The sequence below is a fragment of the Sarcophilus harrisii genome, chromosome 6, assembly GCF_902635505.1.
Source record: "Sarcophilus harrisii chromosome 6, mSarHar1.11, whole genome shotgun sequence".
In the NCBI taxonomy this organism is placed as follows: domain Eukaryota; kingdom Metazoa; phylum Chordata; class Mammalia; order Dasyuromorphia; family Dasyuridae; genus Sarcophilus; species Sarcophilus harrisii.
The window spans coordinates 38,639,618-38,652,795 of NC_045431.1; the positions used below are offsets into that span (position 1 = coordinate 38,639,618).

The window sequence follows — 13,178 nt, forward strand, 5'->3', positions numbered from 1 at the left end:
AAGACTTGGTACTGTAATATAATAAATTAAATACCCTCAGGTCTGACCTATATAAAGCAGAGAAGTTGTGGGGAGCATAAAGACCCCAGAGACTCCTTCTGAGATCCTTCTCACTCAAAAAAGACCAGGACTACTGGCTCTTTAAATTACTTGAAAAAGAGAAAGGAGATGGGGTATTGGGTGGGAGACTGAAATCTTAAGCAGGGATTGGAAAGCCTTCAAAACCAGGGTGAGAGGGAGGGATGAGGTAGTTTGGGCCAAGGTCATGGGGTGCCGCAGGGGCAGGGTTAAGGGGGGTGTTTTTCATACTGGCTAGCTCTGCTTGTCTAACAGGTTCCAAGGGATCTTGGGAGACTTAGTGAAATCTGCCGAGTGCTTTGAATTCCTCAGACTAAAAGTGCTAATCTTAGTGGCAATAGCATGGAATGTTTTGCTGTTGCTGTTGTTTTCTTAAAAAATAATTCCTGCCCTGAGCTTAACACTGGAGGCTAGAGGCCTTTACTTGGTTTGCACCCTGACCTGAAGTGAACCACTTAACCTTGGAATATTACCAGATTTGGAAAGCGGGAGGGGGCATAGGTAGCGCTGGCACCTGGTGTTTGTGGGAGGGCAATTAGATTAATCGGTTAATGTTTGAAAGTGGTTTGGGGAAAAAAAGGCTACTTGGAAAGTATTCAGAAATTAGTTATTATTATTATTATAGCAGCAATACCGATCCATGCCTTCAGAGACTGTGATCCTGAGATAAGAGAAAAGGAGAAAACGGTTTAGTATGTATGTAGTTGGAGCCAAAACATTGCTGAAATCTTGAATTTTCAGCATTTGGAAAAACAGAATTACTGCTGGATAACAGCGAACCAGCCAGAAAAATTCGTCCAGGAGGGGCTTGGGCTACTCTGGGCATGAGAGGAATGTCTCTCTCCAGCTTCCTGGGGGGCTGGGCACTGGGTTCTTGGGGCTCTCTGCATTCTCAGCTCCCTGGGCACACCCTGTTTCGACTTCCTCAGCTTTGCCCTCTCTCACACCAAGAATGTGTGAAAGTCAAGTTCCTAAATCCCTCTGGGACTCTCCTTTCATCCAGTCAACTAGTTTAATTTTGAGCCTTTCTAACAGGAATAGCAGCATAGGCTGGAATCTTACCATTTCAGGTAGAGTTAGAATCATGATCGCAAGAGATAAACATCCCTCTCCCAGGGCCAACTGCCTCCTCACCACCATTTTCTATGAAACAAAGGGAGAGCTTCTGTTTTCTGGAAATAACAAAGCATGTCCAAAGTTTAAAATAAAAAAAAGTTAAAAAAAAAGAAAGAAATGAATTCAAACAAATGCTTGGATCGGCAAACCTTAAGTAATGAATAAAGAAAAACAGGAAAGCATTTGCAATATTAAAAATAGATAACTTCCTGCATCTAAAAACTTTGCTGACCTTGTCGACTTGGCTTTGGAACAATTTTAACAGAGTATATTTTACACTGTTTGCCATCTCCTGATTTAGTAGAAATCCCTGCATTTCTGAAATAGTTATACTATTTCATAGATGTTATACAATATAAATATAAACATATAATGTGTATAATACGTTGATTATATATAAGTGCCTATCTCAGTAATTTAGGAATTTCTTTAATATATTGAATATATTTAAGTTTTATCTATTATGTATGTATTTATGTATGCACATATGGATACATATGGTGTGTATACATATATATCACATCTCCTTTAAAAGTTTTCAATTAAGAGTTTGTCCAGTGCAACTCCAATAGACTTGTGATGGAAAGGGCCATCTGCATCCAGAGAGAGAACTGTGGAGACTGAAAGTGGATCAAAGCACAGTATTTTCTCCTTTTTGTCACTGCTGTTGTTGGGTTTTTTTTCCTTTCTCATATTTTTTCCCTTTTGATCTGATTTTTCTTGTACAGCATGATGAATATGGAAATAATTTTAGAAGAAATGCACATGTTTAACCTATATTGGATTGCTTGCTGTTTGGGGGAGGAGGAAAGAGGATAAGAGGGAGAAAAATTTAAAACAACAGGTTTTACAAAGGTGAATGGTGAAAACCATTTTCTGCTTGTATTTGGAAAAATAATATACTATTTCTAAAAGTATGAACAAATAAAGCACAAAAAAGAGTTGTCCGGTGCCATATGATTTTCTTCTAAGTTCTCCTCCAGAATCCTCCCCTCCTCCCAGAATCTTTTAAAGGGATATTTACTAATAAATCCAGGGAATCATTTATCGTCCTCTATTCCATGCATCTTTTGCAATTGAGTATCAAACAGGTTCCCCCGCAACATGGATGTTTCCAGGAGATAAAATGGCATGATGTTGACATCAATATCTATTACAAGTAAGACAGAAAAGGGAATGGATACAGAGTGGAGCAAAAAAGGAAAGGCTGCATTTATTTTGAGAGACACGTATACATTTAAAAATTAAATATTCTTGTGCTCATTTCTTTCTTACCTAACCTTAATCACTAACTGGACATTGCCTCGGTCAAACTGAGACTTGTTAAAGACCCTAGTTTAAAAAGTCAAGATTCCTCATGAACGCAGGGTCATCTCCATCCTCCTGATCTGTAACTGGTCCCAGATGGCTCTGAAGGGGAGAGTGAGGTAGGTAACCTTGCCCAGCCCTCCCTCACTTAAATCTCCCCGATGAGATGGTTGTCTTTGAGAACAAATAACAACAACAACTATGTGCCAGGCTCTGTGCTAAGCACTTTACAAATATTAACTCATTTGATTCTCACAACTACACTGTGAAACAAATGCTGTTATTTTCCTAACATTACAGTTGAGGAAACTGAGGCAGGATCGTGCAGCTAGGAAGTACCTAAGGCCATTTTTAAATTCAGTTCTTCCTGACTGTAGATCCAGAGCTCTATCCGTTAGCACCTGGTCTTCATGAGCCGGTTATATCAGAATGAATAAGTAGTAATAATATCCCATCTGCTGGACATGCTTTGGTGCAGATGGCGCTTCCCGATAAAGAGAGAGCAAACCACAAGAATGCGTGAAATAGCCTGAAGACATGAATGTTCTCATCAGGTGTCAGTACCATATCATAATACAATTGTAAACAGATCTTGGCAATATAAACCCAGCTGTCTGCTGCTTTGTATCAAAAGCACAAGGGCAACTAGGGGGTGCCATCGCGCACAGAATGCTGGGCTGGAGTGGGGAAGAATCATCTTCCCGAGTTCAAATCTGGCCTCAGACACTTCCTAGTTGTGTGATCCTAGTCAAGTCATTAAACACGGCTTGCCTCAGTTTCCTCCCCTGTAAAATGAGCTGGAGATGGAAATGGCAAATTACTCCAGTATCTCTGCCAAGCAAACCCCAAAGAGGGTCACGAGGAGTTAGATAAGATTGAAAACAACTGAACAACTTCAAAGGCACACTCAATCCCATTGAACAGCAATTGTATAATGTCAACAATGTAGGGCAATCATAAGTAAGTCTATATTAGAATAAGAGAAGGCATGAAAGTGCTGCTAAAACCTGAAGAGGGAAAGTTGGTCATCTGAAAATCTTTACTTAATAAAAATCCAAAAGTTTTGTCTAATAATAAAGGAGATGACAAAAACAATGATTTTCAAAAGGAGATGGACTGGAATTTTTTTTTAAATCTCTTAATTTTAGATGGAATGAATCCAACCAGCAGACCGATGGTATGAAAGAAGAATGACTGAAAAAGATGATATCAGCCATTGCCAATGTGAACAAAGAAATGCATTAAGCCAAGATATTTGACTTACAAGAACTGTAAAAACTTCAGGAATTGCACAGAAAGTATATGGGGCAGCTGTTCCCATGGTAACAAGCATGGGAATAAAAATGGAACTATTAAGGAATATCTCTAAGGACAGCTGTAAAATATTGTGCAAAAATATTTGCACAATAGGTGATGCAAAATCAAAATCTATTAGTAAAATTCTACTTAGAAATTTTTAAAAAGAAAATTTCTCTATTATAACTATCCAAAAGTGATAATGACACCAATAATGATAGCCCTGAGGAATAGTAACATCCTTTAAAAAAATCAGGTTTTTCTCTTTTGAAAAATAATTTTCTTTTTGTATTATGAAATCAAAGAACAGCAAATAACAGTTAAATATACAAAGCAGGAAAAGAGGATTATAGCTGAAATGTGAACTTTTGTTATTTTTTAGGTATATATTAAATTTATTGTTGTTCAGTCATTTTCTGTCACGGCCAACTTTTCTTAAACCCATTTGGGGTTTTTCTGACAGAGATACTGGGATAGTTTGCCATTTTCTATTCCATTTCATTTTACAGATGAGGAAACTGAGGCAAACAGGGTTAAGTGACTTACCCAGGATCATACAATTAATAAGTGTCTGAGGCCAGACTGGAAGTCAGGAAGATGAGTTTTTCTGATTCTAAACTTATTATTCTGCCTACTGTGTCATGCATTTGAACTCAAAATGATGAATCTTCCTGATTCCAGACCTGGTACTCTTATCTACTGCACCACTGGTTATTTATATACTAAATTTAACCTGGTACTAATACAATTGTTCTGCTTATCTCAGTCCATCCTCAACTTGGAGAATATAACAAACAGGTCAAAAAGCCACGAAAATACTTCTGGAATCAGCAAAAATCCCTTCAATGAGCAATAAACACAGGCAGTGAGGTAGGTAGAATTCAAGATAGGAATCTAAAGACTCTTCATAGATATCATCTGTATGAACTCAATCAACAAAAAATGTGAAACAAGTGATTGAATCAGGCAGATTTTCCCCCCTTTTTAGTGGAAAGGAGGTTTATGATGACAACTCAAGATCAGACTATTGTCACCAAGAATTGCAGAAGAGCTATCCTTAAGGTTAGTGATCAGTGAAGATTATGCAAGAAAATGGTGGAAATTGTATTAAATTTTTTTACCACTGGTTGAAAAATACAGCCTCTATTGAATGCCTAATAAGACATGATATGTTGGCTAGAACTATATATTAGAAGCAAACTATCTTTCTTAGACTAACTGATAACAAATCTATTTACAGACTTCAACACATCCTGGAGAATTAAGTCAATAAAATACTGGAACCAGCTCATTCTGTCAGACTGAATAGTTTCCCACATTGTCTTGATATATAACATCAATTCTTTAAAACAAGAACATTGTTTTTAGTAGATGTTGCCATAGACGTTACTTCGAAGTAAAGGTATGCTGGAGTCAGCTTGCACTGGCTTGTAAAAGTTGATTATTATATGTTCAGTGTGAGCATTTATATCTCAGAGATCACAAATGTTATAAATCAGGACTTGATTGATTGTTTTGTTAATTGTCTAGATGTAAGAAAATGATGGAGAAATGATTTGGATTAAATTTAAAGTGTGTCCCACTTCTCTCCCCCAGCCCGAGAGAGCTGATTGTTAAGCATTTACCAATACCCCACTGCTTATAACTACCAACCAAGTTGGAATAAAAAAAACTTTCAAAATAAAAATATAGGAAAATAAATATAATTGGGGACATGAATGAGATACATATCATTCTTCTGTTAATAGTGTAGGTGTTTTCAGTGAGCCAAAAAAAGATGAAATAGATCCTGATACTTTGATTTAACCAGAAAATGCACATTTATCTGCCTTTTAATGTTCTGTTGAATATTAAATACAAAGGAATAATATCAGGAAAGTGAGTCATCTTAGGATAAGATATCTATCTAAACCCTATAGAAAAAGAGAAGATCATGATGATAATAATAACTTGTGCTTGTTTTTTTTAAAGTATTAAGTACTAAAGTACTTAAGTATTAAGTATTAAATGCATTAAAATAGGTTTTTATTATTTAATATAATATATAATAATACAAATATATTATTATAATATTGTTAAAATATTCTTTTATTTGATACTCACAACTCTGTGAAATAGATTTTTTAGAAAAATGATTGGGACTCCAATCATGCTTTTTCTAAGCTACCTCTGTACAATTTAGGACAGAAGCTTACCATAGAATGGGTTTTTATTTGTTTCTTGTGTGTGTGTGTGTGTGTGTGTGTGTGCGTGTGTGTGTGTGTGTGTGTGTGTGTGTGTGGCAATTGGGGTTAAGTGACTTGCCCAGTGTCATACTAGTTAAGCTAGTGGGTCAAGTGTCTACAATAGAATTTGACAAATAGACCCAGTTGAAGGGCAGAGTTATTATCTGACAAAGCATTCTAGGCACTGCCAGAAATGCTCAGGGAGCCACATGTTACTCCTTGTCATAGGAGGCCAGCCAGACATAAGATTGCCCAGAAGGGCTGGAAAGATGAATGGGGCCATATGCACTCATATTTTCATAGGATTTCATTCTAGGAGGGACCCTAGATAACCCTGTCACTTTACAGATGTCAAAACTCAGGCCCTGAAAGGTAAAGTTCATTTAGCAAACACTTATTAAATACATGCTACATGCAAACCATTGAATTAGTCTAAGGGGGAGATAAGAAATCTGTACAGGAGCTAGGCTTTGTCTTCATGAAATTAATTTTTAGTCAGTCTATCAGGCAATAAATATTTATTTAGGACAAATGACACTATGCATCAGGTAGGCAGCTAGGTGGTGCCATAGTGAAGGAAGACTCATCTTCCTGGGTTCAAATCCTACCTCACACATTTACTAGCTGAATGACCCCGAGCAAGTCACTTAACCCTGTCTACCTCAGTTTCCTCATTTGTAAAATGAGTTGGAGAAGGAAATGGCAAACCATTCTGGTATCTTGGCCAAGAAAGGATTAGACACGACTGAAAATGACAACCACAAAATGAAAGTGTTGGGCATGGTGTTAAGTGCTGGGGATACAAAGGAAGGTTTAAAAAAAGTAGTTTCTGCCCTCAAGGAGTTCACAGATTAGTGGATTAGACAGCTACAAGGATGTATCAACAAGATATGTGTATGTGAGAGAGAAATTGGAGATCAACAACAGAGAGAAGTAAGTAAGTAAGTAAGCAGTAAGGGGGAGCAGGAATACCTTCTTGTCAAAGATGTGATTTTAGATGAGACTTAAAGGAAGCGAGAAAGCAGACATGAGGATAAAGAAATGTCAGATATGGAGGACAATCAGTGCAAGTTTCTCTAGTCTGGAGATGGATATATGTTTGAGGAGCAACAAGGAGGTCATTGTTACTTAATTGAAGAATATGTGTTGGGATACAACTTGTAAGAAAACTGCAATGTGGGGCAAGTTACAAAGGGCTTTGTATGCCCAAGGATTTGAAGTTTGCTCCTAGAAGTGACAGGAAGGTACCCTGGAGTGGATTGAAGGAGCATGTGGATTTATTGAAGGATGGGTGACAAGGAAACCAGCCAGATCAGATCCCTAAAGATCAATCAGTTAACTGATAGATAGGAGTGTGAGGAGTGAAGAATAACCTCATTTCTTGCACACTTTATTTTTTAAAATGTATTAGTTTTTAACATTTACTTTTATAAGATTTCGATTTCCCTTTTTTACTCCTTCCTTCTCTCTCTCTCCCTCTCCTCCCTCCCCAGGACGACAATCAATCTGACATAGGTTAAACATGTACAATCACATTAAACATATTTCCACATTAGTCATGTTGTGAAAAAAGAATCAGAACTAAACAGGAAAACCACAGGTAAGAAAAATAAAGAGAAAATAGTCTGCTTCGATCTGCATTCAGACTCCGTAGTTCTTTTGGACGTGGAGAGTATTTTCCATCATGAATCTCTTGAAATTGTCTTATATCACTGTGTTGCTGAGAAGAGCTAAGACTATCAAAGCTGATCATCTGCAAATGTTGCTGTTATTGTCGTGCATATTTTTAGATGGAGCTATGGGATATAAATGCTTGCAAATCTAGTGTAACTGGATCTCTGGGGCTTCCAGGTAATATCTTCTTGGTCCATAGTTGGGAGCTTGGACCAACAACTTGCCATGATAAAGACTAAGGAAGGAGGGGCAAGCCCACAATAAGATCAGGAAATTGCCTCCTGACCTATCAACATGAAAATCTAGCGAGTTTCCTCTCGGATCACAGCCTTGTGCAGCATCTGGGAATAATGTAGCTAGTGGTAGCAACTGAAATTTTGTAAATACACTTTGCAAAATGTATCAGAAGATTGACCATCTGCAGGATGACCAATTGTGAGGAGGAGGAAGGATCTGAGGAACAAGAACCTAGTCTCAGCCCTTGCCCTCCTTTTGCCCCATTGGATGACCTGAAGCAAATCCTTCTAGTTTTTGTTTTTAATTTCCCTTTCCTTGTCAAAAAACCCAAAACTCTCAAGTCATGCAGACTAGTGGGGCTGAACTAGTACATGGCAAGTTTGCGAGTGACCAGAAAGAAGCCCATTATTGCACAGCCTTACTAATAATCCATACTACTGCCCACAGCTGCTCCACAGCACAGATTTTATTAGTCCCACTTCTGTTTCCTGATTTGTTCCTATTCAGGAAGCTTTGAAATAATGGTTAACAGAGGGGCACATGGAAACAAAAATTTTTTTTGAAAGAATCTGTCTTTTAACTTTCCCATGCACTTTAATCCCTCTGTCGGTCCTTCCTCTCCCTTCAGCTTCAGCTGGAGACCGTCCACCCCTGTGATCAATCATGCTCTCGGTACAATCTTACTTGGGAGGGGGTTTTCTGGCACAGCAATGCTGCTGAACGTGATATGCTTTTTATGGAGACCTCGCAAACAGAAGTGAGGAAGCAGACAGTCATTTATCATGTGGGTTTGCCATGGATGCTGAGAGAGCAGATCAGCCAGTCCAGCCCTTCGGGCTCCAGTTGAAGTACTGATTCAGCTGCTGGGGACACAGTTGGGAAGGGCGGCTCCCTTTGTCCAAACCCTGTGCAAGCAGCCAAGTGGGCTTCAGTGGTTCCTCACAGTTACAGGTCTCCTGAAATGTCATCCCCTGGGGGTGACATTGACTGGAGGCTCATCATTTGGTGCTTTCTTGTGCCTGCGTCTTGTTTCCCTAGCAAAGCTACATAAACTATCTTTGAGTTCTCCATAGAACCTAGCAAAGAACTTTGCACATAGTAGGTTGACTAGAATTGATTAGAAAGCACTTTTTTATTTGATGATAGAAGTGTCCACATTACCCCCAAGAAGGTGGTAAACAGCTTGGATCACAAAGGAAGGAGATTCTCACAGGAAGGGCTTTTTTTCAGCAGGCTTCCTCTCTACCCAGGAGTCATCTCCTTTCTTCCTAACGTGCATACAATAAAGGCCCCAAGGAAAATGGGGCTGTTCTCCAGAACGCTGACCAATTTGATCTTCCTAGATCCCTGAGTCATACTATAGAATAAACTCTCGTTGGGATAAACAAGAAACTAACAATAGAAAAGCAATTTTATTTTACTTGCATATGCCACTTTAAGCTTTGCAAAGCCCTCATTGTATCCTCACAACAATGGGGGGGGGGGGAGATGCTATTATTATCATGCCCATTTTATAGATGAAGAGGCTGAAAACCAATCCTAGCTAAACGAGTGACCGGGACTGCACATACATATTCCCTTCTTCCATACCAAATCCCCCTCAGCCTTCAAGATTTAGCTCAAAAGTCAGTTTCCTTCATGGATCCTTCCCTATTCATCCCAGCCAAAAAGGATTACATTCTCTACTGAATTTCTTAGTACTTTCTTCAAGTCACCCAGAATGGCTCAGTGGATAGAGACCTGAATTCGAGTGTAGCTGCAGACACATACTAGCTGGGTGAGCCTACCTCAGTTTCCTCATCTGTAAAAAGAGCTAGAGAAGGAAATGGCTTCCTCACTCCTGTCTCTTTGCCAAGCAAACCCCACGGCCATATTGGCGTGCTATGGTCCACAGGATCCCCAAGAGTCAAAGGGATTGGATCACACAGTAACTACTCAGCTCATCCCACGTGCAGCCCATCGAATAGTTTCTAGTGTGGAAACTTAATTAGCAGCCAGTAAGCCCCTTGGGGGCAGGGACTGTTTCTTTGTATCCCCCCACAGAGCTTTGATTAGGATAGACCCACAGTAAATATTTGTTGAATGAATGAGAGAACGCCCTTTCTCCTCAGGGTAACTACCCCCCCCCCCAAACCAGAGCAAGAGAAAGTGATGTTCAAAGTGTCGCCCGTGGCCAAATCTAAAACAAACGAACAAAGAATCCAGCAGGCAGCAGCAATCTCCACTCCAGCCCAGCGTCGTTCAAATGAGAGCTGGAGCTCGCTCCCGACCCCCCAAGGCAGGAATAACATCCCTGTAGCCAAACCATCTGCTCGCTAAATTGCTAATTGTAGAGGGACCCATTGACTCCAATCCAATTATGAGGCTTGTGGGTATCCGTTTTACCTGCAGGGCTGAATCAACGAAAGCTTAAGCAGTTGCAAGTACGTTACAAGAGAGACTTAGTCTTGGAGTCCTGGGTTCAAATTTCAACCACTTACTGGGTGATGCTAGGAAAGTAGCTTAACTTCTCTGTGCCTCAATTTTCCCATTTATAAAACGAAGAGGTTTTTTTTTTAACAATTCTTTTCTAACACTAAATTTTTGGTTGATGTTTTGGTCGAAAAGAGGGTAACAGAAATACTCTCATTATATATTAAAAGTTAAAACAAATAAAACAAAAAACAGCATCACCTAGCTAGGTAGCCCCAGAATGAGTTATGTCTGCATACGTTTTGAAAATCATTTACATCAGTTCTGCAAACATTTTTACTCAGCTCCTGTGGCAAAGCACTGTGGGATACATAATGGGAACATAAAGACAAAAATCACAGTTTCTATATTCAGGGAACTGAAATGTGGGAGATGCAATGGGTAAAAATGCCAGACCTGGAATCATCTTTCTGAGTTCCAGTCTGGCTGCAGACATTTACTAGCTGAGTGACTCTGGGGAAGTGACATAACTCTGTTTGCCTCAGTTTCCTCAACTGTAAAATGAGTTGGAGAAGAAAATGGCAGACCACTCCATTATCTTTACTATTAGAGAGATTGCTTATTTTAATTACACAACATTTAATTTCTTTCAATTTCCTTCCTTTCTTTTTTCTTCCCCCCCCTTTTCTTCCTTCCCCCAATTCTTTCTTTCTTTTCTTTTTACTAAGAAAACTCCAAATGGGGTCATGAATCATGATTAAAACAATAAAAAAAAAATGTGGAGGCTCAAGGAATCCTGATGTAGGAAGAAGCTCCAAAGCTAAGGAATTTTCCCCAATTTTAAGCCCTGGTCTTTACTCCATCCTCATCCTAGGGAATCACTGAAACATGTTTAATCCAGACAGCATTACGTCAGCTGATTGTTGGCAGCTTTGGGGGGTAGGTACCATGTGGGAACAGAAGTCTTATCGATCGGAATATGTGTCTGTCTGCTTAATGAGGGGCTGAGAAACCCAGCCTGTAGATCTTTAACCTCAGGGCCTGTGCATGTTTTCCTTATTCATTAAACTAAGAACCCATTTGTCAGCTGGTTACGTCTGTACAGGATGCCCCGACATGAGGAGGACCCCAAGTGTTTTCGCCTCTTCCCCAGTTTCATCCATCCCCATACCTGCTGGTGTCATTCGTTCTCTCCTCCTTTAGCCCTTCCCCAATTCTCATCATTTATTTCCCTTTTCCTCCCCCCACCCCTTCCACTAGACATAATTGCATCTGCTCCTCATTGTGGAGATTATTCGGTTTCCTGGCCGCTTTTATAAATGTTTAAGCAGGTGTGCAGGTGAAAAGATAAAAAGTGAAGGGGAGATGTTTCTAAATATTTATACAGAAAACAGATGCAAGAAGTGAGTCTAGCCATTTGGGTGGGGGTGAGGGGGAAGTGGTCTCTGCATATAAACAGCCTCTTACTCTAAGGGACTCAGACAAGCAGTGCTTCGAGGTGAACCCTAGGACCGCAGCCTAATACCCATGAAATCAAATGTTTATACACACCTAAGCTATGTCCTCACACTCTGCTTTGGATAAACACAAGCTGAAGTGCTTTATATGACCAACTTGTTTTCCCAAAGAAAGTCGACCCTTAAAGTAACACCAGCAAACAGCAGTACATCTCCACAGATAAGTGGGCCACCATTTTGATGGAAAAGAACCTTTCAGCAAACAAAGTCACTACTCGTCGATTGGTGAATTTTTATACCTTTTTTTTCTGCTTCCTAATTTAAAAGACTAGATTTCTTCTTCTTTCTTCTTTTTCTTCTTCTTCCTCTTCCTCTTCTTCTTTCTTCATCTTTCTTCTTTCTTTCCTTCTTTCTCTTTTTTTTCTTATTTCTGAAGAAAATAAATATATCCTATTTCCCAGCATATGCATCAATAGTGTATTCCCTCTATTATGTACACATTTATAATTTCTTGGAGCTATCAAATATAAAGTCAAATATATTTCTGACTTATGGAGACAATAAAATCTAATCTCTACAAGTACACAGTGCTTGAGAGGCAAGCAGCTAGGATTGGAGGGAGCCCCAGAGGTGGGAGCTAGGAGACCTCTCAAGCTTTGTATTCTGGTTCTACTACTTAGTAGCTCTATGATCTAGGAACCAAATAGTCACAATGGGGAAGAACCCGATTGGCCATTTAGTACAACCCTTTTATTTTATGGGTAAGGAAACTGAGGTCCATAAAGTGATTTATTCAGGATCACATTGGTATTAAACATTAGAGGTACAATTTAAAACCCTGTTTCTCTGACAGGTCTTTCCATTGCCCCTCAGCCTTGGGTTGGGGAAGTCACTTAATTTCCCTGGGACCCAGTTTCTTCATCTATAACATGAGGAGGTTGGACAAGATGACTATGAAAACTCCTTTCAACTCTAAAGTCCAATATATATATAATTATTATAGAAAACAGGTAGATAACTAATCATACTGTTGCAGTTGTTCAGCTGTGTCCAACTCTACATGGCTCCATGGACATTGCTCATGGGGTTTTTGGAAAAGATACTGGAATGGTTTGCTATTTTCTTCTCCAATGTACCCCCATTTTGCAGATAAGGAATTGAGGCAAATGGAGTTAAATGACTTGCCTAGGATCACACAGCTAGTATGTGTCTGAGGTGGGATTGGAACTCAGATATTCCCAAATGCAGCCTTGGTCTATTTATTGTAGGCTCTATCCATTGCACCATTGCCCTACCTGATACCAGTACAGGGGGGATCCTTAGCAACATCTCCTTACCCCCATCATGGTCAATAAGGACTCAGCACAGTGTGATG

At 39.4% G+C, this 13,178-nt stretch overlaps 1 long non-coding RNA gene across 2 annotated transcripts; it reads right to left on the reverse strand.

Annotated features, from left to right (window-relative positions):
* Positions 1-671: 671 nt before the first annotated feature.
* Positions 672-12,462, reverse strand: LOC116419838. 2 transcript variants are annotated; one of them, XR_004230160.1, is made up of 3 exons: positions 12,103-12,462; positions 1,141-1,221; positions 672-739 (listed from the first exon to the last, which is right to left on the reverse strand). It is a non-coding gene; the product is annotated as an uncharacterized LOC116419838 (long non-coding RNA). The 2 variants fall into 2 exon arrangements; XR_004230159.1 differs by having other exon boundaries at positions 1,141-1,250.
* Positions 12,463-13,178: the final 716 nt, after the last annotated feature.